Genomic DNA, 27,948 nt, shown 5'->3' with positions numbered 1-27,948 from the left:
ATGGTCTAAGAATACCATAGGGTTAAAACGCTGTTATATATCAGTTAGTGTGGGAATATGTTTGTGTGATCTGAAGAACTTGTTCAGCAAAGAAAACAGTAAAAGCCAGTTCAAGGCAGCCAGTGACTCACCTGTTCGAGGGAAGACAGCCAGGGGAAATTCATTCCACCACTTGAGTTCCAGAGAAGAGTCTTGATGAAAGCCTTTGTAGTGTCTTGAGGGATGTTGGGTCAAATCGAGTCATGATATGCTTGTGGCTAGAAGGGAACATGGTACTGAACAGGGTTTGATGAATAATTGCAGGTGGGTGGGGGCTAGTCCAATTTTGACTTTGTAGGCAAGCATCAGTATTTTAAATCTGATGCAGGCAGCTATAGGAAGTGGAGGGAACACAACAATACGGTGAACACAAGTCATGCAGCTGCATTCTGGATCAGTTGCAGGAGTTGGATGGTAAGCAGGGGAAGACCTGCCAGGAGCGGATTGCAGTAGTCCAACTGTGAGATGACAAGAGACTGAACAAGCACCTGAGTGGCCTCTGTGAAGAGGAAAATTTGGATCCTCCTGATGTTATAAAGATGAAACCCTGAAAGGCCTTCTAAATGAATTGGCATACTTCCTGGTGTGACCACGTTAACAGTTAATTCTGGAAACATTCATCTAATTAACATGCACACTGATGTTACACTTATGCTACTTCATGGAGACCGCTGCCTATAAAAAGCACTGAATAAGTACTTCACACTCTATCCAGTGAAAATGATCCACTTTACCTCAATAGAAAGATGGAACAAACATCCTTCGGATTAACAACCTACCACAAAAGGAAAGGCTGTGTGCATCTTAGTGCATGTCTGGCTCTCTTAGTGGAGATTATCATTGGAGCTGGAAATAAACCTGGACGTGGGGACGTGCCAAAAGCACTGTGTTTGCTGTCACCATGCTTAAAGTGAGCTCTCTGAGCAAGAGCAGGTGCTTGAGAAGAGGCTCCAATTAGAGTCACAGTGTTCTTTTCATCAGACAGTGTAGAGCTCCCTGCTTATGCATTCACAATGCTTTATTTAGTATTTGTATAAACACAGTTATATATAGTAGTGACAATAAAGGTCATCTATTAGGTTCGGTTTATGATTAGAATGAAAAGATACCACTTTACATGTTTAGTTTTTATAAAGGAAGGAAAGCTGTGGCATTGTATGTGCTAATGTAAGAGCTTCCACTGGAACCAAACACTTGAGGTTTTAAAGCTGACTCATGAGGCTAAATGGTGAGGGATGGATTCCGATTGTAGTTCCACACCAAGAGATCAAGCCACTGACACAGACTGGATACAGCCCAGGACTCACTCACCTGAGAGCACTTCACACTGTTTACTGGTTGCTCAAGATGCTTTAATGGAAAGAAGGTCAGCTGACTCAGTTCATGTGCAGTGCAGTCGTACTGAAAAGCTTTTACCACTCTTATATTTAGTGAAAGAGTTATACTAATATATTTCCATCTTCAACTATAGTACTTGCACTGGCCTAGCAGATGTATGACTGATTTGACCCATGTGACAATGCTAAATTTGTCTTTGTTTGATTTGTAGCCTATTACGCTACAGATGAAAATCTGTCTTAGTGCTAATGGCATCATAAAATGTCTTATCTGACTCTGTTTTAGATACACTCACTAAGCACTTTATTAGGAACACCTGTACACCTGTACACATCTATTCAGCCAATCGTGTTGCAGGAATGCAATGCATAAAATCACACAGATACAGGCCAGCAGCTTCAGGTAATGTTTACATCAACCATCAGAATGGGGGAAAAATTTGATCTCAGTGATTTTAATAATCTGGTTTGAGTATTTCTATAACTGCTGATCTCCTGGCACAACAGTCTCTAGAATTTACTCAAAGTTGTGCAATAAAGAAAAAAACATCCAGTGAGCATCAGTTCGGTGGACAGAAACGCCTTGTTGATAAGAGAGTTCAATGGAGAATGGCCAGACTGGTTCAAGCTGACAGAAAGGCTACAGTAACTCAGATACCCACTCTGTACAATTGCGGTGAGCAGAAAAGCATCTAAGAATGCACAATTTGTTGAACCTTGAGGTGGATGGGCTACAACAGCAGAAGACCACATCCATCCACTTCTGTCAGCCAAGAACGGAAAGCTGAGGCTGCAGTGGGCACGGACTCACCAAAACTGAACATTTGAAGACTGGAAAAACACAGCCTGGTCTGATTAATCTTGATATCTGCTGAGGCACACAGATGGTAGGGTCAGAATTTGGTGCCAACGGCATGAATCCATGGACACCACCTGCCTTGTGTCAACAGTCCAGGCTGGTGGAGGTGGTGTAATGGTGTTCTTGGCACACTTTGGGCCCGATAATACTAATCAATCATCGCTTGAATGCCACAGCCTGTTTGAGTATTGTTGCTGACCGTGTGCATCCCTTCATGGCCACAATTTACCATCTTCTAATGGCTAATGTAATCATGTCAACATGGACCAGAATCTCAAAGGAATGTTTCCAATATCTCGTGGAAACCATACCATGAAGAATTGAGGCTGTTTTGAGAGCAAAGGGAGGCCCTACCCAGTATTAGTACAGTGTTCCTAATAAAGTGCTCAGTGAGTGTATATGGAGACATGTACAGTATATACAGTTCAACTTAGAAACTAAAAACATCTTTGCATGCAACCTAGAAAAGATACACAGATATAATTATATCCTAAAAGACTAGTTTATCTGTTATATGTCAGCTCACAGGCATTACTAACAACAGTAATGCAACTATATATTATAACAAGATATAATATGTGGTGCACAAAAAGAAATGCCTATATTTTATCTTTTATCTTTTCCCCCAACACTTAGTGGTTTGGAAATGTAACGCATTGTGTGGGTGAGGACACTAAGCACATGTAGAGAGCTAGTCAAAACACAGCAGACCACACACTGTCGCACTCACATCTCTGCCAACCATCCGGCTATGATTTCAATAAAGGCCAAAGTGAGGGAGTAAGACACTTCTCATATGAGCAGTGAGCCACTCAATTACTGCTGTCTTTCAATAGAAATCAATAGAAGTATAAGGGCATAGTTAGGGTTAAAGTTTGACCAGTCTGCATATAATCTGCAGATAAGGAGATATGCTGCATATAATCTGCAGATAAAGAGCCATTCGCTAATTTAAATTATGGGAGAGAGTTGGCTTATCCAGTTTTTATTTATTTATTTTTTACATAACACACAGAAAACACTTAGAAAGCACTTAGTGAAGTCTGATTTGCCTTCCATTTTCAGTTATCTTTAAATAGTCAAATGCTTGCAGTGTTTTTGCTGGTATATGCATCTGTACCATATTATTTTAGTATTTGCTGAAATACAAGGGCCATGCATGTAAAAGCACTAATAATATGATTACAATTAAGTTATTTTTATTTCACGTTTACAAAGCGACATTCACTGGTCCGAGAGCACTTCACACTGTTTACTGATTGCTCAAGAAGTTTTCAGTTATTCTTAGATAGATAGATAGATAGATAGATAGATAGATAGATAGATAGATAGCAACTTTATTCATCCTGAGGGAAATGGCAGCTTTATAGTAGTGGTAAACAAAACAAACACTCACAGATAATCATAAATACAGTAAGACAGAACAGCGCAAAGTGCAAAAAAATTATACAATACTTATTATTTCTCCTAATTCAACAAAAAAATGTGTCTGCACATTTTAGTATTTTTCCCTGCTCTACATTCCCACTTAACCCAGGAAGGGTTGTAATTAGGTTGATTAGTTGAATCAGATGTGTTGGGAGCAGGGAAAACACTAAAATATTCAGGGCAGGGAGTGCTCCAGGACCAGGCTTTGGAACCTGTGATCTAATCTAATGATCTTAACTGCAGCATAGTTACGATAATACTAATATATTGTGTGATTCTCATCATCAACAGAGTACAGTACTAATAGATTGTGTGATTCTCATCATCAACAGAGTACAGTACTAATAGATTGAGGGATTCTCATCACCAATAGAGTACAGTACTCAAGTAATTCTTACTCTGAAATAAGATTAGTATCAGCACTTGAATGGATTTTACCCTCAATAAGCATCAGCATCACACTTGCCTGACTATCAGTAGAAGAAGGGAGCAACATATTCAGTTTGTGCTGTCATCCTTTCCCATGGAAAAAATATCAGCACTTACAGTAATCACTGCCCCAGGGAATGCACTGGCCGTGGAATGCATCAGAAAGCATTACAAACCCTAGTGATGACTTTTATAAGCAGTCTTCACTAGCTCTAGAAGGAAGCTGCCCTGGTGGTCCAGTATATAAGGAACTAGAATGATAGGTTATGTATGTTATGTAGGTTATGTAGGATTAATGGAAGGTAATGTAGTTCTCCATCTAAGTGGAGGTTATCTGGGTCACTTGGGTCGACAAGAATGGTCAGAAGATGAGTGTGTGATGAGTTTGCTATTAGGACTTAACTAGAAAATGTGCACACGGGAAAACTCCACTACTTCCAGAAGGAAACTGCCCTGATGTTCCTCCATGGTTACATACACAACCTACCATTTTACAGTCTACAACGGGGACATTGAGGATCTCATATAGTGTTACTATGCAAACAAGAACACACTAATAATGTATAACATTATTAAACACATTATGTTTTATGAACAAACCCACCTATAAAAAGCAATATGGCCTATAATATTGCTTAAATAGAATTTTCAAAGCTCAATGCAAATTGAAATGACGCTCTAAACCATTGTGAATAATGAATGATCTGTCTGGTCTGCAGTGAAGTGTTAAAAACTGACCACAGTGGCTGGAGCTGCACTTAACTACTGTAAATGTCACAGTGTAAGAAAGGTTACAGCATTTATGTGCAATATAGTCTTTGTAAAACTATCAGTCCAGTTTTTCTGTACATGTACTCTCACCAATTACAGGTTTAAAGCTACTTGTTTGCTAATATAATCTTTTTTTAAAAAACCTTTAAGTAAAAGAATTACTACAATAATAAAAAGTGATTGTAGAATGGGCCTAATTTTGAGTCGTGTCGTCATTTGATGCAGTGTATACACCCCCTTGCCAAGTCCTCCTGTTGTCTGATGTGAAATTTCTAATTCCATTAAAAGCTTTCACACCCGGATGCTTTTGTCTCAGCCATCTTTGAAGCCTGAACCTTAATATCTCACTCTACCAATGCTTTAATGTTGTGGAAAAGTACAGAGGACTATTTGCAATGCAGAACATCCCAGTGCAGAACAGTCCTGCAGCATCAGACAGCATTTCTTTTTTTTCCCTCTCCTTCTTATCTAATTTATTAATGTGAATGTATTATGATGTGTAATTTGAAAATAAAATTCTCTCAACTTGTCCAAGCATGAATTATTGGTATAATTGCTAGTGATTGTATTTTTTTTTAAACTCTCTTCGTGATCATGGATAGCATGGTAGTCAGACTGTCCTGTGTAGGGCTGATTTGGTTTGTAAATGCGTTTCTTTTCAAACAGGTGAGGATCAGACATGGCACCTAAAGGCCAAGCAGCTCAGATCACACACTGGCACAGGGGTGGCTAGGAAACACGGGCTGTTCCCTGTCAACTGCAGTGGATTCTGCACATGCATAAGGGCTACTTTAGTGGTAGTGTCTGTCTGTTGTGCATTTATATATGTGTGTGTGTGTGTGTGTGTGTGTGTGCCCATCTGGTTTTATTTATGTAGGACTCTGAGTGCTTAACTGCATGGTTCAGACTTTTTTGTGTGAAGAAAGACATTGAAGCACAGGACGAGTTGTATATGTCACTCAGTGCTTGAGAAACAGATGACGTAATGTATGTACATGTCTATGTGTGTGTCTGATATGTGCATGTGTGTTGGAGGGGCATTAGGGTAGCTGTGTAGACTGACAGCTCAGTGTAGCCTAAGGTGTACTGTATGTGCAGTTTATTGAGGGATAACAGCATTGTGTGAGGCTTCAGTCTGTGTTTAACTGCCACACATTCTGTCAGCAGCTAAACTAACGAGGAGTTCATGTCACTTGTGTAATCATCGTGTAATTCTTCTGCTGAAACATCATCTCTGTCTAATAGCAGATTTCCTGCTGAGTTCAGGAAATACATCTGGAATATTGTCTCCTTTCTCCTCTATTCTTTTTTTTAAGGAAATAAATCTTAGACCACTCTAAATGGATGTATGAGTAACCGTAAGGTATTGCATCACCCAGTGTCCTAGAATGATGGTTCAGTCATTAAAGATTCTGGAACAAATACGGAATAAAACACAACTGGGATCCTCCTACATGGAATTAATCAACGACAGTGTGATGTATGCCTTTACCACTCCAAAGTTGATTATTTTGCAATAATTACATGTCACGAAGTATTGTATTCCTCTCATACCACAGCAATTTACCAGCAATTACATTTTTAAATTTATTAATGAATGACACTTCATACTTTAACCATTAACAGTTATATTCATCAGCCTACTGATAGTTGCAGTGCTGGGACCATATATATATATATATATATATATATATATATATATATATATATAATTGATTGATTAGCTTCATCTTACCAATTATTATACACAAAAAAATCTGTGTATTATAAACTTACTTCAATTATACACAGTACCAGTACTTAGATTATGTGGCGCACTGGAGTCCCTGTGAAAGAGCTGCTGCTATAGTAACTGTGACGTATTAGAACAAGAGCATTAATATAAACCTATGATTTGCCTTGCAGCCTGCACTACTGTCAGAGTAGATGAAAATTAACCAACATCAGATTTGAAAATTTAACAGCTTTGTGGTATGATAATTTAAAACAGAAAACAGAATAATAATATATTATTTAAATTTAGGATTGTGTTTCAAGATTTCTAATTATGATCATATCAGGAGAGTGTAATCATGATGAAGCTTGAACATTATCCCTAATAGTATGCTATGTATACAGACAAATATCATGATATTATTACAAATCATACAGACATCACAAATTCATTATCATAAAAGCTTGTCATTAATCTTTGGTGTTTCTATAAATAGATTTCCTGTTTGATATAATACAACATTAAACTGAGTCTTGGTGTAAAAATGCTGGGTAAGGCAACCACTCATTAGTCATAACAAATTAGATAAAGATAAATGTAACTATGTGCCTGAGACAAATCTAATGTATTCTATTTATCACCCATATAAAATATGATGTTTTAGGATTTTATATTTTATGTGTTTTGCTAAATGTTCTACACAATATATTGTGCATACTGTATAAACTATATGGCCGAAAGTTTGTGGACACCTGACCATCACACCCATACGTGGTTCTTCCCTAAACTGTTGCCACAACGTTGGAAGCATGCAATTGTGTAGAATGTCTTTGCATGCTGTAGCACTACAGTTTCCCTTCACTGGAACTAAGAGACCCAAACCTGTTCCAGCATGACAATGCCCCAGTGCACAAAGAAAGGTCCATGGTTTGCCAAGGCTGGTGTGAAAGAACTCGAGTATCCTGCACAGAGCCCTGACCTCAACCCCACTGAACGCCTTTGTTTTGGATAAACTGGAATGCTGACTGCATGCCAGGCCTCCACACCCAACATCAATGCCTGACCTCACTAATGCTCTTTTGGCTGAATGAGCACAAATCCCCACAGCCACAGTCCAACATCTAGTGTAAAGCCTTCCCAGAGGAATGGAGATTAATATAACAGCAAAGGGGGGACTAAATCTGGAATGGGATGTTTAACAAGCACATATGGGTATGATGGACAGGTTTCCACAAACTTTTGGCCATACAGTGTATTTTGTACTGCAATATTGAAATTATTTATTTGATTGAACTGCATATGTTAATACAGTATATCTTAACACGCAGTTAAACATTACCGTGCAACAGTGGCAAGGCCAGAAACTGAAAGTGGATTAGCCTGGGTAAAACAGGTTGAACAAGAGTTTGAAAAGAAAACACAAATAGCAGCAGTCACTCAAAGGAACTCAGATTTAAACTTATATGAAAGACTATCACTGAAGTGGTTTGTTCTTTTGCCTGTTCATCACAAATTCCAGTTGTTCACACACACACACACACACACAACCATGCTGTCACAGCTACAGTAGATATAAAAGTACACATTTCAGGAACATTGCCAAGCTATAGGCTTAACATGAACACAACGAAATATGACAGAATGCACTGAGAAATGCACGAAATATGACAGAATGCACTGCTTTTTGACATATCAGAGAGAGTATAATTCAACTTCAGTGAAATATCAGTTACCTTTCAACATTTTAACATTAGCCTACATAACCTTGTTGTACAATGACAAAAGTAGTAGTATTTGCTTGTGCTGACATTTAAAATAATTTTTTAAATAATTCAAGTGGGGATATGAACAGAAAAAGTAGCTAGAACATCCCACTGCCTCATCAAATCTTTATTTAATGATAAAAAGGAAACAAGCTCCAATTCCTTTGATTAATGCTAACATGTACAGTACACAGCCATAATTTTGTTAAGCACAATGCATTTCTCAATGAACTGCAGTTATGTTCTTGTTATGTTATGTAACTTTCGGATGAGTCTGATCTCCACTCTGACAAAGCATTCCAGTGTTACCAGAAATGGAAATACATTTCTTATAATTATACTGTTTGATTACAGTGCAGGAGTGGCAGGAGGAAAGGCCTGGCATGGAATCCATTTCAGAGAAGGAAAACTCTTTATTTATTAAGACAGCTTTCTGGCAGCCTCGTCACTGCCATGCACTGGCAATACAAACACTTTAGCAATGTTTGCATGCCAGGTGAGCAGTGTGGGTAAAGCAAGGATCCATTTATTTCCTATCACTTTTCCATACTGCACTTCTGCATATAACAACACGCTTATGTTTCATTTTCATGTAGAATATGTACCTCTTGAGTGGTATATGTGCGTGTGTGTGCGTGTGTGTGTGTGTGTGTGTGTGTGAGTGAGTGTGATAAGTTTTGCCTAAGGCATGGCACTTGTACATTTCCTGGAAATTAGCTTTTCTACCCAGACAAACCTATGACCTTTCAGCCATTACGTGCAGCTATTTGTTAAGAGGTGTACTTAAAATGGCCTAAAATAGGATGCAGACAGTGATACACATCAGGAATTATGCACTTTGTTTCCGGTAGGTACTCTGACAAATCCATAAACTGATGCCAAGGCACAACCTGGGTTCTATTTATACAGAAGTGATGGAAAATCAAGGAAGCTGTAGTTATGTTAAACAGAAATGGTGGTAAAACTAGAAAATTCTAGTTATTCAACACAGAAACAATCCATAAAATGGGACGAGAGTGGAATTCTAGTTATTTCATGGCCAAAAATGACTTTACCAAACTAAATACAGATTAAATAATTGTCTTTGTTTGAAGCAGACTTTTTAAACATAAAATTTTAAAAAACACCAGTGACACAATATAGTTAACCTGGTAGAAAATGGGATAAAAGAGTTGAAAGCATGGTGAATGTTGCCCTCTAGTGGTAGTCTTGATGGCCTGCTCACCACAGTCTTGATCACAAAAACTAACAAACAAAAGTAATAAAAAAATTTTAAAAAAAAATTAATTATCATCATTCAAAAAAATCTTAAGCAGCAAACATGTTAATACACTGTTTATACACTGTTAAATGTAAAACCATTCACGTTTCTTTGACTCTCTGGACCCTACAGCAGAGTTTTTGCCTATCAGAGAAGTTTCCAAATAGAAGCTGGTGAAAAGTCCAGCTTAGTCTATGCAGTTACCTGGTACCAAAGATGTTCAAACTGGTAGTCTGTGTTTGCCAGCTGGGAAGTGCTGGTAGATGGAAACAGTTTTTAAATCAGTATTACAACAGCTACTTCATAGACAAGTCAGAAAGTAACACTACCAAAAGGCATTTAATCTTTCGGCAGACACCCTTATCCAGAGCAACTTACAATTATCTCACTGTAATACAACTGAGCATTAAGGGCCTTGCTGAAGGGCCCAGCAGTGGTAGCGTGGTGATGCTGGGATTTGAACTCTCAACCTTCTGACGAGACATCCAACATCTTAATTACTGAGCTACCACTTCCCAAGCAAACATGTAATCAAGAAATAAGAAGCTGGAATATATAATGTACTGGTTTGAGCAGCTTGGCCTGTAATCTGGCAGCTGGTAGCTGAGTGAAATAAACTGGATTTTTCAGCAGGTTTGAATGTAGTGCTTTATAACGTGATTATCTATAAAGTGATGTGGAAATTATTTCTTTACCATGTCAAGACTCCACTTGACATTACCACACTGAAGCTGCGAACACTTTAGCAGTGTTTACATTAGCCAAGTGGGCAAAGGAATGAGACATTTGTTTGCTATCACACTTCCACGCTGTACTTTTTAATGCAGTAACGTGCTTTGTTAGATTCCTTCCCCCTGCCTGCTATTTTTAGGAGACACAAAAGTGCCTCCCAGAAAATATCACATGAATATGGATGGCATGGTTCGCTGCTGCATGAGAAGGCAGCACCATAAACCATAGACATGCTCGAAGGGAAAGTCAGTGCTCCTTTGAACAATTCTTCTTCAGTGTTTTTGTGGTGATACAACAAGAAGCTCTCTATTATGACAATAAGGAGACAGGGTAATATGTAAACTAAAGAGTGACAGCAGGATTGTTAACTCATGACTGGAGCTGTAAATACATCCCTATCTGGTGATTTGATATAATATTGGTAAAACAAGTGTCACGTTCCATAGCTGCCTATGTGTCTGTATTTTTTTTTTTCAGGCTGAAGAATGTATAGATTTTAATCAGTGTAGCATGCTTTTCCTTCAGATCAGCTTTTACCAGACTTGTTTCCTTTGCACACATTTTCACTATCTAAAGAAAGGGGTTTTAAGCTTAGAAAAAGCCAGCTTACATTAATATTGACATGATATACTGTGCAACCTATTTGGGCATATTTATTCCTCACTTTCAGGCTCATATGCATAAAAATGCATGATTTTAACACCATGAGGCAAGTCTGCTTAAATTAGCTTTACCATCCCCTGAATTAAAATGTACTCCCATTCATCCCTCAATCAGACGAGCTGCTTTTTCCTAACAAACTTCTGTGTCCTCAATTTACTTTGCAAGTCTATGTAAGTGAAAGGGTGGGTGTGTGTGTGTGTGTGTGTGTGTGTGTGCTTGCGTGTGTGCCTTTGTGTGTATGTGTATATGTGTGTGTGTGTGTGTGTGTGTGTGTGTGTATAGCTTTAGAGTTAGGAGCCAATTTGGGGCTCGGTGGGCTATATGTCTTCGAAGACAAGTTTATTTTTTGCGATAGTCGATTTTTCAAGTCTCCTTAAGCGTCAGCTGCTCTCCTTGAGAAAGAGGCCAGCGGATGATTTCCTTAATCAGGTCTCAAACTCCGGCACGCAGTCTAAGAGAGAGAGAGAGAGAGAGAGAGAGAGAGAGAGAGAGAGAGAGAGAGAGAGAGAGAGAGAGAGAGAGAGAGAGACGCCAGGTGGCGCTGTTGCGCTCTGGTTCCTCTCACAGGCTCAGACACAAGTCCAACCTCAGGACTCAAAACATGGCCACATCCCAAACAGCATACTTTACTCCATCTTATGTCAGAATAGCAGAATGAGCACCTGCTGAGCACTTCCACCAGCAGTGCTGTCAAATAGCAGGAATGAAAGAAACACACACACACACACACACACACACGCTGAGTAAAACAACAACAACAACAACAACAACAGCAATAATAACAATAATAATAAGAATAAGAATAATAATAATGATGATGATGATGATGATGATGATGTGTAGAAAATGATTGAAACACACACACAGTAAAACAACAATAAATAATAATAATGATGTGTAGAAAAGCTATATACATACAAATAACAAAAACCAATATTTATATGTATAAAGCTATTTATTGTATAAGCTATATACATATTTAGCTATTCCAATAATAATAATAATAATAATAATAATAATAATAATAATAATAATAATAATAATAATGATGTGTAGAAAAGCTTTATACATAAAATAACAATAACCTATAATTATATGTATAAAGCTATCTATTGTATAAGCCATATACATATTTAGCTATTCCAATAATAATAATAATAATAATAATAATAATAATAATAATGATGTGTAGAAAGGCTTTATACATAAAATAACAATAACCTATAATTATATGTATAAAGCTATCTATTGTATAAGCCATATACATATTTAGCTATTCCAATAATAATAATAATAATAATAATAATAATAATAATGATGTGTAGAAAGGCTTTATACATAAAATAACAATAACCTATAATTATATGTATAAAGCTATCTATTGTATAAGCCATATACATATTTAGCTATTCCAATAATAATAATAATAATAATAATGATGATGATGTGCAGAAAAGCTTTATACATACAAATAACAATAACCTATATTTATATGTATAAAGCTATTTATTGTGTAAGCTACATACATATTTAGCTATAATAATAATATTATTATTATTATTATTATTATTATTATTATTATTCACTGATGATTATCCTAGTAGACCATCTTTATCAGCTGGAAGTGCTGGAAGAAAGAAAATAATTTCTGAATTACAGCTACTAATTACTGCTACAGTTATTTTAAAGAAAATATCACAACACTAAGGCAATTAGAAAATCTCAAACATTTATCAATCAAATTAGTGAGTAAGAGTAAAAGTAATAAGGGAGCTGGAAAATAAATTACCAGCTGGCAAACATGGTGTACCAGTCTGAGCAGCTTGGCAGTTTGTAGCTGATCAAACCAAGGTGGAATTTTCATCAGGGCTTTTATTATTATTATTATTATTATTATTATTATTATTATTATTATTGTTGTTGTTGTTGTTGTTATTGTTATTGTTGTTTCTGTTGTAATATCTAATACCAGTGCAAGCAAATTGCAAATTAATCTGTCACATCTCACTAATTAAAATGTATTCTCAGTGAGTAGCTGGTTAAAATGTGGCACAAACAGTCAGTGGTACAAACAGCGTTAAATGAATAAGGATGTAGAAGGAACAAAAAAGAAAAGGTAAAACAACATTTAAAAATATTAGCACTGGAGCATGTGTTAAAGCTGTGTATTTTTATACGCAGGTAGTGTGGACTAAGATAAAATAGATGTGTAAACATGAGGGATACATTAGTGGACCTTAGTTTGTGAAATGGAGGGCAGCAAGCAAACATACCCTACTCTAAGTGAAATGTTTCACAGTAAGACAGGGAACTGACTGGCTTTCTTTTAATAAGTTATAGAGGAACTGCTGGTCTACAAAATGTTGGTTTGCCTGTTTTGCTACGTGTCCACTCTGAATAAACTACAGCAGGCTAAAGGAGAAAGATTGGCAAACTAAAACTGAAAAGAATTACCTGAAATAAATCTGACGCTGGGATTTGTGGTTCACAGTTGAGAGTAATCTGTGTGCACTTGTTCTGCAGTTTCTTACTGATGCTTGTCTGTGAGACACCGTCTCTTTTTATAGCTTTCTTCGTTACTCACCTCAGACCTGCTGTTCCAGTGTATTGGACGCACTAAAAGATAAATGTTTTCTGAATTTTTTTTGGCATTGTTTTTGTCCGTCTGTTGTTCTGTGTTCCTGCTGGTTTTGTTTTTCATCTAGGTTTCTTCTTACATCCTGGACAACTTTTTCTCTAACCTGAATGATTCTTAAACATTCTGACTAGTTTACACTGAAGCTAATTCCCCATCTACCAGCTTCAAGCCTTCTTTCTGCAAGACCGGCTCCACGTTGGTCTACGTGCTGGTCTTTTTCATTATCCGTGTCATTGTTTTTGGGAAGTGCATGTAATCCATAAATTCAACTGTTGGCACTGGGATCCTGGTGCAAGCTAACATACAGAATATTGTGATAATTGTGGGTTTGATGTGTTGAGCATATTGAATGAGTATGAGCTATTTGTTTTTAATGAGCCAAATTTCTAATATTACATGGTAATGTAAGCTTGATAGCAGCTTGATAGCTTAATTATGGCCACGATTGTGTAACCATTTAGACAATGGTCATGAACTATTCCTTAACCCAGCTTTAAAATCCAATAACCAATAGTACTGAAGGCCTGGTTTATACTACTGCGACTCTGTATCTGCAGGCGTCAAGCGCAGACGTTCGCATAGATGTCTGCCTTCATATTTGCATGTAACGTGAGCATGTACACTAGAGGACAAAAACAGGAACAAAAAAGAAACCTAGTGGGATCAATTATAAATCAAATCAATTCACAAGTTAAGTGTTTTTGCTCATTTGTATCAAGCGGTTCATGTAATGAAGCACTTCAATTTAACCTGATTCTTTACTTATTTCTAAATCTAAACCTGCCCTAACCTCCTTCATCAAGGCTTGCTCATTTATTATCTCATGCCCCTTTTACCGCTTCACCAGTACATACTTTGAGAAACCTTACATTTACATTTATACATCTAGCAGATGCTTTTTTGAGCAGATGTGGGTTAAGGGTTTTCCTCAAGGCAGCTTGGCCGTACTAGGATTCAGACTCGCAACCCTCTAATCAGAAGTCCAGAGCCCTAAATGCCAAGCCACTATTGCACCTGACCTTGATCCTCTTGAATTCTCTAGACCTGATTCTAATCTCTCAATTCTATCCAGAATCATAGCCACTCAACTACAATACTAACTTCTTTGAGACTCTGCAATCTGTTTTCTGTTTAAGACAGATAATGACCTGCTCTCTGTCACTTCAATATTCTTATTTTTCTAAACAGGTGGTTCCCAACTGGCAATGGAAACCTCTACCCCACATTGTTTAGTGTTTCAGCTGCTCTTACACATCTATGTTTGATCAGAAATACAGTAGCCTGTTAATACAAGTTGGATCAGGTGTGTTAGAGCACAGAGACCAGACAAAATATGTGGGCACCACAATATTTACAGTGGATTGAACTGAGCACTCAAAAAATACTGTAGCAGAACCAATCAACATATATATATATATATAAAAAAAACTGTCCGTAGTTCAGTGACTCTAGTTTTTCAAAAATAAACCATCAGATCCTCTGTTAAGGCTTATCAGATCACATGTATTTATGTAAATTATTTACCCAAAGGCAGCTCAAGAAAGGAAGGCGTTTTCATAGACTCATAGACATCATTAACCCCTCCCGTCTGATTAGTAAAATGACGACATGGATTGTTACATAAAAAACATCAACGACAAAATGATTGGGTGGGATGATTGGACAGATGATTAGGGATGATTGGACAGAGATTAGCATGCATTATTCTCTTCAAGTTCAAAACAGATGTTTCATCTATTCAGAGTCTATGGCACATAGAAATGTCTATATGAAGTGCTACTGTGAAACAAAACATAATCATTTCAAATTGATGTGGTTAATTATTATTATTATTATTATTATTATTATTATTATTATTGATGTAGTTATTATTATTGATGTGGTATAGGCCTAGCTCCTGGGTCCTGGGTTCAGTCCTGAGCTTGGTTTCCTCCCACCTCTGAAAAACATGCTAGTAGGAGGATTGGCTGAAAAAAATTGCCCCTAGGTGTGAGTGTGTGTGTGCCCTGTGATGGACGGTTCCTGAAAAAGAATGAGTGCAGTAACAACTGACATTCACTAATGTTAGTTAATTAAAGCCTTTTGTAAGCATAGGATTTTATGTAGCTGGACAACAAAATTTAGCTGAATATCCCTGAAATAAATCATCACATTTTCATCTTTGCCTTTCTTCTACTGCAGTTTCTGTCGCTGCTCATTTGTAGCCTCTTTAGTACACTCCACTTCTATTATCCTATCACTGAATATTATCTATAGATAAACACTAATTCTCTACTGCCCTGTAACACTGGGAGTGCCTTACATTTCAGTTCTTGGTCCCCAATTCTTCATAGTATATTTTATTCTCCTTGATTAAATAATTCAGCAACATGATTTTAATTTCCATTATTTCTGAAATACCAGAATTTTGATGGAGCTGCTGTTAAGCTCTCTTCTAGTGTTGGCAACCTTGGTGTAATGTTTGATAAAATCCCCTCCATAAATAAATAAAGCGCTTTCCTTCTGTTCCTGCTCCTCATACATACTTTTATAATTTTACTTTTACTTTACTGCAGTTCCTCTTGCCTTTGGTATATCAGGTAGATACTTTAAAGTAGATAACTTAGGGTCCTCACACACACTAAGCGCTCAGCTCAGATTGTTCTCATTCTCTGTCTGACTGTCTAAGTCAACCCAGTTAACTACAATCTATTTTGGCTTATATTTAGAGCACTGCATAGTCTCACTCTCTTTATCTTTCTGAGATTTTACACCACAAGTTCCTCCTGTACTAGTGTACTAGTGGTCCCTAAGACCGGCCATTAATCAGTGGCATGTCCCTTGGATTTTTGATTTCCTACAGTGTCTCTGTGTGTTTTCTCTGCCCTGTTTGGGTGAAAACTTACCTTTCTTCGCAAATCCTTTGACCTCTCCACTGCTGAATTTTTCTCTTTTAGACAACACCTGACTCATTCAGGCCTGTGAGAAAACTACACCCACTAAATTATCGTTTTCAAATAATAAAATATAGTAATAAATGATATTACATAGTTTAATATAGTGTATGTGCACATCAGTAGAGCTTAGACAATGTAACTGTGACCCTTAGTCAAGCTCACAAAAAAAGCCTACTTCAGCATTTATGCTTACAAAGCTGCTTTCTCATCTGCCCTTTTGTATGTTTTTGCTGTGTCTCATGGCAGTGATGTGAGAAACATGGACAATGCTGATCCGAAGTGACGTGTGTCTTCCATCCCGGGACAGCGTCCATGGCTGCAGCCCAGCCTTCGTTCCTCTGTACTGGGCTGTTTTTGTTCTCAGCAGCTCATGCGGATAATTTGCTGGGATGGAATGGAGGGCTGTCACAAGGACTCGGCTCAAGGGGTGTGGGAAAACTAGCAGAAGCATCTTCCATGTTAAAATGCAGTCTGCAATGACAATGACAAAATCTGAATTTCTCCCATTTTTAAGCAAGTCAAAGAGAATACACTTTTTTGTTTCACTGTTTCTATTGTTTATGTAATTTCCTCTCCTCTCCTGTCTCTTTCTTATGTGTCTCTTTTGAAAATTGGTGGAATAATGCTTCTGACAAGGCCCCATTAGATCATAGTCTGTTTGGATATGTTTTTTTTTAACTTTAAAGCAGGAGAATATTAATACACTCTATGACAGTAAACCCATGTGACTCTCTTACAGCAGTAGAAATGCATCTTCGGTGTCAGTCACAGCACACACCGGTTTTGATATCGTGTATGCTTCTTTTTTGGTATTTTCTAACATAACTTATACTTCCTCTGCATATATTTCCCATTTTTCCACAAATCTTGTCCCAAAGAATGACTTTTTACATCTGAAACACTGACCGGTTCTAGAAACATGTCAGGTGGTGAACTCTTCCCCAGGATTTTCGATCACCTGTATTGCTACTAGGGTTTCATCTGATGGCTTAACTTAGAGAACATTCACCATTCTCTCTGTGACTTTCTCTTGCAGTGAACATTCACACTTGGGTCTGCGAGACACACAGGAGCCGTAGCCAGCTCTTCCATCTTCCAGCTCTCAGCTCTCTTGCAGCATCTCTGTGATTTTTAACAAGTCCCAAAGCCACGCACTCTGAGCGGCTCAGATCCCAGAGGAGCAGCAGGTGGAGGAACATCCGTTCCGCAACTTTCTCTGAGTTCTGTGACAGGTTCGCGCCCATGCTAGTGGATTACACGGGGGCACCGGTATTCTACTATTCCACAACTATGCCCAAAACATGCTGTGGATGGACCGCATAGCACCTTGCCAAGCAGGGGTCACTGACCCAAGCAAGCCAAGCGTAGGCTTATTACATGGAGAGAGGGACAGAGGAGCTCACTGGAAAGTAAAGGGGATAAAGCACTCTCCCAAAAATAGGCCTCCCCGGGCCATTGTAGCAAAGGACGGAGTGACATTGTGGACGACGCTAACATCTGTGTATAACCTCACAGTTACAAACGCCCCTTTGCCTAAGTTTGAGCCAGACTCCGCCACCATCCTCCAAGGAACAGCCATTTTAGAACGCTCTCCCCGACACAGATGTTGCATATTAAAAAGTGGGGCTGTTGGAGAGAGGAAGAGCAGGCAGGAAAGGGAGGACTGTTCTCCGTGGGTTTCACCTGTGCCGTCATCCGAGAAGCCAATCCATGAGAGGAAGCTGACTAACCAACCAAAGGCAAAGTGACAACAATGATAAAGTCATCTCATTTCCTGTCTGACCCTGAGCAGGTAGAGATGCGGACAAATGACTCCACTCTCGAGAGTTTCTTGTTTACCTCTGATTTCCTTCTTTTTTTTCCCGCTCTTTGTTGGCGATTCTTTCTATAACTTTAAAAATATATATATTTCTTTACTGCCTTGATTAGCAGTAATCCCTTATTTAATCACTTCAAAGGAAATACAATTTTATAAATGTTAAATTTTTTCTTTAGCTGCTCCCACTTTAAATAGCATTACTTTGTTAGTATTATAAATAATTTTATAATTTGTTCAGCTTATTGTCTTACTACTGTTTTCAGAAAAAAAAACTCTTTTCAGTTTTCTCTTTCCTTCCTTTTATTTCTTATTGTTCTCTTTTTCTGTTCCCTACATAATTTTGACAAATAAAAAAGTAATTTATTTTTTTAATCTCAGGTGACAAGCAATGAAAGCCCCATCCATTGTGAGGCACCAAGTTGCGTCCACAAGATGGAGATATTCACCAAAATGAATTTTCTTTTGTAATGGCCTTCCTGCATGTAGTGATGGATACTACAGGAGAATATATATATATATATATATATATATATATATATATATATATATATATATATATGGGTATATACATACATCATACATATATATGTTGGCACATAGCTCTGCAGCTCTGCCTCTGCATTCCCTGTTGGCTAAGAATATGGCAGATCGTGTGTTAACAAACGGGCTGTGTACGTCCTGTGTTGATTGGGTTGTCTCTGAGGAGTGGACTGGAGAGCCAGGGTCAGGATGGTTCAGCGCTTCTGTGCTCAGGTGTACACTGGGCCAGAGTTCAGGTGTGTGTTCACATTCAGCTCCATGGGAGCATAACCAAAGAGGCTGTAACCTGCAGCGCTCACTGAGGGGCTGTACAGCTACTCAGCACCAAACCACCTCTCAACAGAATGGCCAGTTCAATACATCCATCACCAACACACATTGCTGTAATGTAAATGATATCTTGAAAAGACTTTGGAAGTAACTAAAATGATATCAGGATCATAATATCTATTAATAGTGAGCAATTACTAGCTGTAACAGAATAAAATTTTGTGTATTGATCAGAAAAAAGTTGAACCTGCATTGATATAAATCTTCCAGCACTTTCTTTCGCTATGGTGTCTCCTTTGAAAGATTCATAACTGTAGTATCAATACAGCGGGGACGATTTATCATCCATATTCTACAAGGACGCTCAACTCCTTTATTCTAACCCCAAAACTTCAACTGGGAAACAGATAACTACAGCTTCCTTTGCTTCTCTCTACTCTTTTTCCTTTGTAATTTATTGCAAAAAGTTAGTGCTGGAATTATTCATTGATCAAAATTTCTCTAAAAAAAAGTTGCCACCATTTTTTTTCCATCCCACCTATATATTTTCAAAGTTTCATTGTAACACAGCTGACGTATTCTTACATATATTAAATTCAGATGCACACAGTCAACATTAAACATACTTTAAATTGCCTAGTGAAACAAATGCGCTATTGATTCTGCATTAACACCATATTGGCATTTACAGTAATGTGTGAACCATGCTGATGATCTGAGTGTGAATGAAAGTGCCCAGTTCACTGGAGGCAGTACAAATGTGAGGGGTGAAATGAGAGTCAGAGAGATTACATGAACCATAAAAACATTTTCATCTTAGCCAGCTGAAAAGACAATACTACTAAAGCATATCACTGATAGGGTGTTTTTATGATGATGTAGATCACCAGCATTTATACTAATGAACTATAGAAATAGTCACATATCTAAAAATATAAAGTTTTACATGGCCCTTCATGTCTTGGGTTGTAATGCCATATTAGCATTTTTATATTATATCCAACTCTATAAGAAAAAAAAGAATGTTGCAAATCTAAATGATATTAAACACAGACATTACATCTTTTCCATCTTGTTGTCTCCATGTTCTGTTGCTCATGTCATGTTTATACTGACTTTAGACTCATTTTCCAAATGATTTAGTAAATAGTTCAAACTAGGTCAAAAAGCCTCATTTAGACTGCATCGAGGCTGTATAATATGTATGTAAAATGACAGATTTGGTACATACCAAATATAACAATGTAACACAGAGAGAAACGTAAAGGCTGCCCGCATCCATAGTTCAGATGACAGAGAGAATTTATTTAAGGACATAACTAGATACAAATGTATGTAATATAACAAACATGGGTACAAGACTACTGATCCATAGCTAATCTTTTTTTTTTTTTGTTAGCTGTGACAACCCTGACTGCTGTATAGACTGTAAGGGGTCATTAAGATATTCGTAAGTATGAGCATTACAGCCGTTCTTTTCAAATCCACCTCCAGTGCATGTATCATTGTTCACAATTTCTCACAATGGTGGTTTGTAGCCAAATTTGGCTGTGGCTGCACCTGGTCCTCGATAGGCATTGTTCAGCTACCTTTCGTGCCCATGCAGTGTGACACATTGCCCTCAAGCATTGACCATCTGACCAGGGTAAGGGTTTTAATCGCAAGACTAATAATAGAGAAGTCTGGCAAGACTTGAGTTTTTCGCAATTATACCCCACTGTGGGACATGATCGGTGAAAGACATGATGAAATGTCGGAGAGCCGTGTTCCAAAGCGTGAAAGCAGGTCCACATTTCATGTGTATTGAAAGCTGATATTGTTCCAAAAGCTTTATGCATGTCCCACTTGTTTTGAACAGGTTTTGCCAAATCGAACAAAGAGCAGCACAGTAACATGTAAAAAGGGCTAAATAAAGGCAAAATGCTCTCACTGATTCAACTCTTATTGATCTAGGAAACCCGGGGCTTAAGGTTATGGCTCTGTCTTCGCTCTATCCAGGCATGAAATGGTCCCCAGACGCATCTCCCATCTCGAGCCAAGGTCTTAGCCGCCGTGTGTTTCTCTAGGTTGTCCAGACCCGTCCTTGAACTCAGCTGGAGGGGAGAAGACTAATTTTCTCTTTGAAAAGTTCAGCTATGGAAAAAGAAATTCTCCAGTGATCTCCAGCGTGAGTCTGGAGGTGATAGAGGAAATGAAAAATATCGGCACAAAATGGAGTTTAAGCACAGAGCGTGGTCCGAGTTTGTTTGTCTTCCATGCTTTTGTGGATGTTTATGTTCACTGTTTACCCATGTGCATCCCTTACTGCGAGCAAAGGAGCAGCATAATTTACATTACTCACGCACATTACCATGCGGCAATACATAAAAAAAAATATTGTGCCTAAAAATAAAAATGACTCGAGAATTAATCAAGCTTCGACTCCACCAGAAGCAAACAGATGTGTCCCATTTAGACTAATATCAACTTTAACTTGTGAGTGAGTGAGGAAACTTGTGATTGATCGCGTCTGTCAAATTTGTAGCCAAAGATTAGCCTTTTCTAGAATACTCTAGAAAAAAAAAAGCTCTGAAATATCGCAGGCATATTTCTTTATTCAAATGCCATCGATTGAATAGAGTGATCAGAGGCATTGCCCTCAGCAGATGAGATTAAGCCCAGGCTGACACATTGAAGGCTTGCTGGACTTTGATGATGCTGGAGCGTATCCTTTTGGGCTTTCAAACAATGTAGAGAGTGAGCGCGCTACCTCACTCAGCTGTCTGGAGAACAATCATTCGGTACAAAGCACTGTCAAGGCTTCAGTGAGTTGCAACTGCACCCAGCCGGTCGCTAATTCAAGCAGCGCTGCCTGCATCTCACTGTAGGCTTTCACATCCAAATCCCATATGCAATTAAGAGTGCTTTCAGAGGCCAGAGTTCACGCAATGTGGCGGAATGCTGAAATGAGCTGCGGCAAGAGGATGCCTTGTTTTCATCAGATGTTGAAAAGAGATCACAGGCCGAGCTCGGGCTCTCTGTGTGTATATTCAACAGCTTGTAATGTAGCAACGGTTATTTCTCAGTGAGGAAGATTAAATTAAAGCTACAGGAATATGTCGAGTGTCAGTGCCATGCTAGTTTCTTATCTCTTTCGATTCTAGTCATGTATCAAATTGGGATATTTTATGATCACATTGCACCTGACAAATTAAGATGGATCATTATGGCCACACTGATTATGATGTATGTTAGATATCTTCTATGAAATATGTGCATTGGAAGTGCTTCATCAATCATTCTCACTGAACATTTCTGAATGGTGTTGAACTGTCAGTGACACTGCTGCTTTTCCATGGAGCTGCCTGTCTCACACGCATGGCCCTGTTCTCTCTGCAGAAAAGAACATTAAAGAACAAAATGAAGGGGAAACATAAAACGCTTGTGACAGAGCTATTTTTAATGACAATTACCTTTAGGTCAGAGTAGTTAACCTGGCAAAATTATCCATGGCTGCCTCTGCTCTCACCCTTCAAAACAAACTGGGGAAACATAAAGGGCTAGTTATTTTAGCCCCTGGCTCTAACCAGCTGCCATTACCTAGAGAGAGAGGTGCTAAGTGTATAACAGAGGAGGGCAGGTGGAAACTAATTCATGCCTCGGGCAATCTGGAGAACATTCCCCTTCTTCGCCTGTGTGCCTTTCTCTGACTGTGTGTTCTAAAGCAGCGCAAAAGATGACTGAGCTTGCAATAAAGGTAATAGGAACAATATGAACATGACACACTTGACCTGTGTTTTGGAAAGCTAATACAAGCCTCGAATAATAGTTGTAATCTTACAGTAGGTGTTTGTACTTGGTGCAGTGTAGTGGTTCTAAGGTTTATGAGGAAACACTTTGTCTGTGAAGCAATTTGGTGAATGGGTGAGAATAAGAGGAATGATTACAGTGTCATCTGTGTTTCACATGTGATTATCTTTATGTGTTCAGAGATATGCACCATCTGCTCAGGCTTGCTGACAACACACACACACACACACACACACACACACGGCATGGACTGGGTACAGCTGAGAAAATGACCATTCCCATGAGCTCTGTCTCTGTCATCACATGCACATGTCCATTATTATTAAATTCTAATGAGCTGTGAAAATATTCACACAACCAGATGTCTGCATTAATATAGACAACAAATTGATCATTATACACATTTACCAAGACATAACTTACAACTTAATATTTCGCACTCTTGATGCCACATTAACGTTTTTATATTAAGTCCAAACATGAGGAAAAAATAAAGCAGTGATGAGTTGAAGCTATTGTAAGCTAAAGTAAGAGAACGACACACTCTTTTTCATCTTCTTCCCCATCTAGATAACAATGATGAAAAGGTTGCTGTTTGCATGATGGCGGTCCATGTGAAAAATAATAATAATAAAGTCTCACAATGGGAGGCAGGGTTATTTTCTGGCTCTGCAGGTCAGCATACTGGGACTTGATTTAACCAATTTTATTCCTCTATATTGTGTCTCTCTTCCTTCTTAACTGTCAACAGCCCAGTGTAGGTAGAGAGAAAAAATAGTTAAAAAAAAAAAAAAACTAAACAAAAACATGGAAATCGCAAGCTATATGGTGCACGACAAAGATCGAGCCGCCTCTTTAAAATGCCATTACCATCAGAAAATGTCATGAAATCGCTTGCACATAATTTCATACTTTTCCTGTCTGTTTGCATTTTGCAGTGTGGATCATTTTGTAGAGGGGCGTTGAATAATGCGCTCATTCTTTGCTCTGTTATGGAACTTTCGAGCATTGTGTCGGGCAAGGGGAAAACTAAGCTTTGTGTGATTTTGTGTATTGACTGAGTGAAGTGCAAGGCTTTAGAAAACACACTGGCCCCCCACGGCAGAGACTGTAGACACAGACAGTGCTGACTCGTGCACTTGGTAGAAGAATTATCCGTTTTTGTGAAGCTGAATCGATATAATTAAAATTTGCCTGTGCTTTGTAGGGAGCTCTCTCATTTTAAAGTGGGAACCTCAGCAAAGTTGTTGTTTTCTTCAGCCCTACCAATTTGCATCAATCCTATCATCACTGACAAGCTGCTTGCAAAATTTATGGCCCGCTGTGCATAAGAGAAATCATTTGTGGAAGTCAGCAATAATGTTTAGATGATGACGATCTGTTTGCCAGTCTCAATCCTAAACAATAAAGGTTTCATTTGCATTACACTTTAGAACTGCATGTCAGGGAGCATAGACTTGACTGTATATGTGTGTGTGTCTGTGTACATAAAACCTTTGTACCGTTCACATATGTTGATAAAAATGTAGCTGGCAGTGCTTGCTAATCAAAGAGCAATGATAATAAGATAACTGACAAGGTAAACAGTGTCCTTGCTCCTTCAGGTTCTACTTCGATCTGAACCTTTTTCTGTAATATACATTATATTTTTATACAAGTTTATACTTTTTCTCAATAATGCAGTTCCACTAAGGTTTGCTAATATCTTCTGAAAGCAGGCTTGACTATTCATACATAATGCATTAAGGAGTGTATGTAGCTGTTAGGTCTTAGCTGCTAAAGTGACAACATGTTTAATCCCAAAATTTTCCCAGCTTTCCCGGTGAATACATAAATTAGTTTGACTCCAGTCCAGTCCCATGAGAGGAACTGTGCACCTCTTCTAAGCCTTTTTTAATAAAATCACTGCTGCCTTCACTTGACAATAGGACCTATAAAAATAACATGTTGCCAATTATACATTATTGAGATGTGAATTCTGATGATTCATTTTTGCTCAATAATTTGCATAACAGAGTATAAATAAAGTGTTTACTGGGCATTAACACAACTAATAATTGAATTATTGCTCATTTTCAGTTTTATTCATGGTCACAATTGCGACTGGTGAGAAAGCATTTGCATCAATTGATCAGCTAAACCCATCTTATCAGTGGCATATTAATAATGAATTCAATCCACTGTTTTTTTCCAGTAAGAAATAGTTCATTAATAAAGATATGATGTTACATCACAATTGTGATGGTTGACATGTTTTCATTTCCACTGAGCGTAATATAAATGATTTCACGGACATATAATTAATAGAGCCTTTAAAGATTATGTTACCTGGTACGGTAGCTGTATTTGTATTATAACGTTTAATTTCTGTAAACTTTTCTTTTCTAGAAAACTATTGCAGATAAGGTGCATACAGGATGTATAGGCTCTGGTCGTGCGATCATTTATATTAATAACACAAAATTGCTGCTATGTAATTTTATGTACAGGTTGCCTTTTTGGTGACAAACACATCAACTCTTTTAAAACTTTCCAAATCCAAAATGTTCATTATAGTTGTATATCACTGTCAATTAAGAGTGTACATGTGTTATCACATTATTGATAAAATTGTTGGTATTACACAATTTTAAAGGAAGAAGAAATCATATGATATGTATAAGATCATATGACGATAAAAAAAAAAAAAACAGAAGTGTTTGTTTCCATTTTAAACAGTGTTTTCCTGAATTATAATTATCAAGTGAATACAATTTTGTGTTATTTTTAGAACGGATGAAATAAAAGCAGTAGCAAATTCAGACCTCTTGAATCTACCTTATTATTTAATTGCTTATATCTTTCGTAGAGTCTAGCACAATGACTCTCTTTCTGCAGTATCCTGTGATAAAGCCGTGCACCTATCCTACACACCTTTGATTTATGGCTTGTGTGTTCTTCATGTGCTCCACCACAGCACAGTAGCAGCAGCAGCAAAGCCCTCACTCAGTGTTGAAATAATGGGGCTTCTCTTGCAGCAGATGCCAGGAAGGAGAACTCTTCTTTTGTGGAGCCTCGGCGCTGGTAATTAGCCAGCCTGGGCTACGGCGAGGACTCTGAGCCTGTCAGTGTGTCTGTTAAGTGGGTTCAAAGGGAGAAAAGAGCGGTTTGGAGAAAGGCTCGACGAGAGCGGGTGACGGCTAGGCCCTTTGGCTCCATTCGTCTTAAGGAGTGTGCTGCTTCTCTTCATGTTTTATATTGCCTCTTGCTTTTCATCATATATAATTATAATTCGACTTTTTGCTCTCTTCAGCCTGCTCATCAGTCAATTGCAGTATAACACGTTATTGATCAGCTCCTGGAGAAGCCATTAAGGATGCGTGAGTGGGAAATTACTTATACGACTGCTAATGTGATAAATGTTTTAATCCCGGCTTTCATTAATGCCACATCATACACTGCTATTACACATCAAATAAATGGTTAAATTAAACTAGTTTGGCTTTTGGAAATATGAGCTCCTGGACTGCTACTTCTGTGCATTTAATTTTTTTATTTCTGCTTTGATGTTGAGATGAGCTCTCTGTGAATTCATGGAGTGATGTTTATCACATTTAATGCAATTCTAACAAATGATCATACCAACAAATCACAAATCACGGTAATTGCTCTCAACACACAGCAGGATATTCTGTCCCATAATCCTCCTTGTGTACAGCTGAGGCATGTGGCATGTGTCTGCTTCTCGGCTCCATGGTCGCAGCACTAATCAGTAACACGTCTGCGCTGTGTTAGGCTGTGTGCTAGCCTAGCCATTGTTGCAGAGCTGAAGCACCGAGCAGAATGAGAGCATGTGGCTGTGTGTCAGCAGCGCGTGAGTGGCCTCGCTGGGGCTGAACGAGTTGCTCAGATTTGGGGCTGAGCTCCATACGGAGGGCTCCGTGCCTGGGGCCCTGGGGCCATGCAGTCCCAGGTCAGCAGATGGGCCTATGATTATTATTTCCAGGCCCTTGTCTTACCTGACCACTTCCTCTCGCACTGCGAACAGCTGTTTTGCTCGCTTCACTGCAAGTGTGCCATGAATGGCCATTTTTCTTCTTGTTCTTTACTTTGTACATAATATAAATCTTTACCGTGACCCTGCTCCCAGCTCCATCCACCTGTGTCTCACTGCAGGCAAAATCTCCCGCTGAGAATTCTGCTCTTTTTTTTCTTCTTTTCATACCCTTTAACTGTGTAGATAACTGAGAGTAAGAATGTGAACTTTTATTGTGTCTTCCCCAGGAATAGATGTTCAACTGAGAAAGGTGGAGAGAAGCTGTTTGAATTGACATTTGTTTCAGTTAATGGCCTGATCCAAGTGTGAGCTCTGTAAACGTTCAATCCAATCTGAAGATCTCTGCGTTGTTTGGATGAAAATGATGAAAAACAGTGTTCATGGTCTCCGTATTTTGTTTAGGTAGGTTAAAGTGATGCAATGATAGAATATTATACCAAAATAATTCCAGTATGGTTTTGGTTTTGTGCAGACAGCATTCATTCATAACCATGTTGTTACTGCTACTATAGCAACAGATTTAAGCCTTACTTTATTGCCTTGTAGTTGTTTTTGAAGAATATTTAAATAGATGGTTGTTCTTACTAGTTAAAATATCAGAGTGATACCAGTCAGACAGTTAAGAAGAACAACATTTGAAATCACACTTCGAAATGAAAAGTGGCACGTAGAAACAATGAAATTTAAACAGCATTTGAGGCTGTCATAGAGTGTCAGTAATGATAAGCTAGATGCTGATTGATTAAGTGATTTTTTCCCCCTATTTCTCTCAGCTCTGTCTCCTCAGAGGGACATGCAAGGCATACTGTAGTTTTTTGGATGAATACCCTCTTTATGTGGACCAATTTATCACGCCACAGGGAAAAATGCTCTACATCTACATGAGCACCTGGTGTCCAGCCAGTCTCTGCACTCCACACACAC

Source organism: Pangasianodon hypophthalmus, chromosome 9 (assembly GCF_027358585.1).
Source record: "Pangasianodon hypophthalmus isolate fPanHyp1 chromosome 9, fPanHyp1.pri, whole genome shotgun sequence".
Classification (NCBI taxonomy): Eukaryota; Metazoa; Chordata; class Actinopteri; order Siluriformes; family Pangasiidae; genus Pangasianodon; species Pangasianodon hypophthalmus.
Note: the sequence above shows the minus strand (reverse complement) of the source record.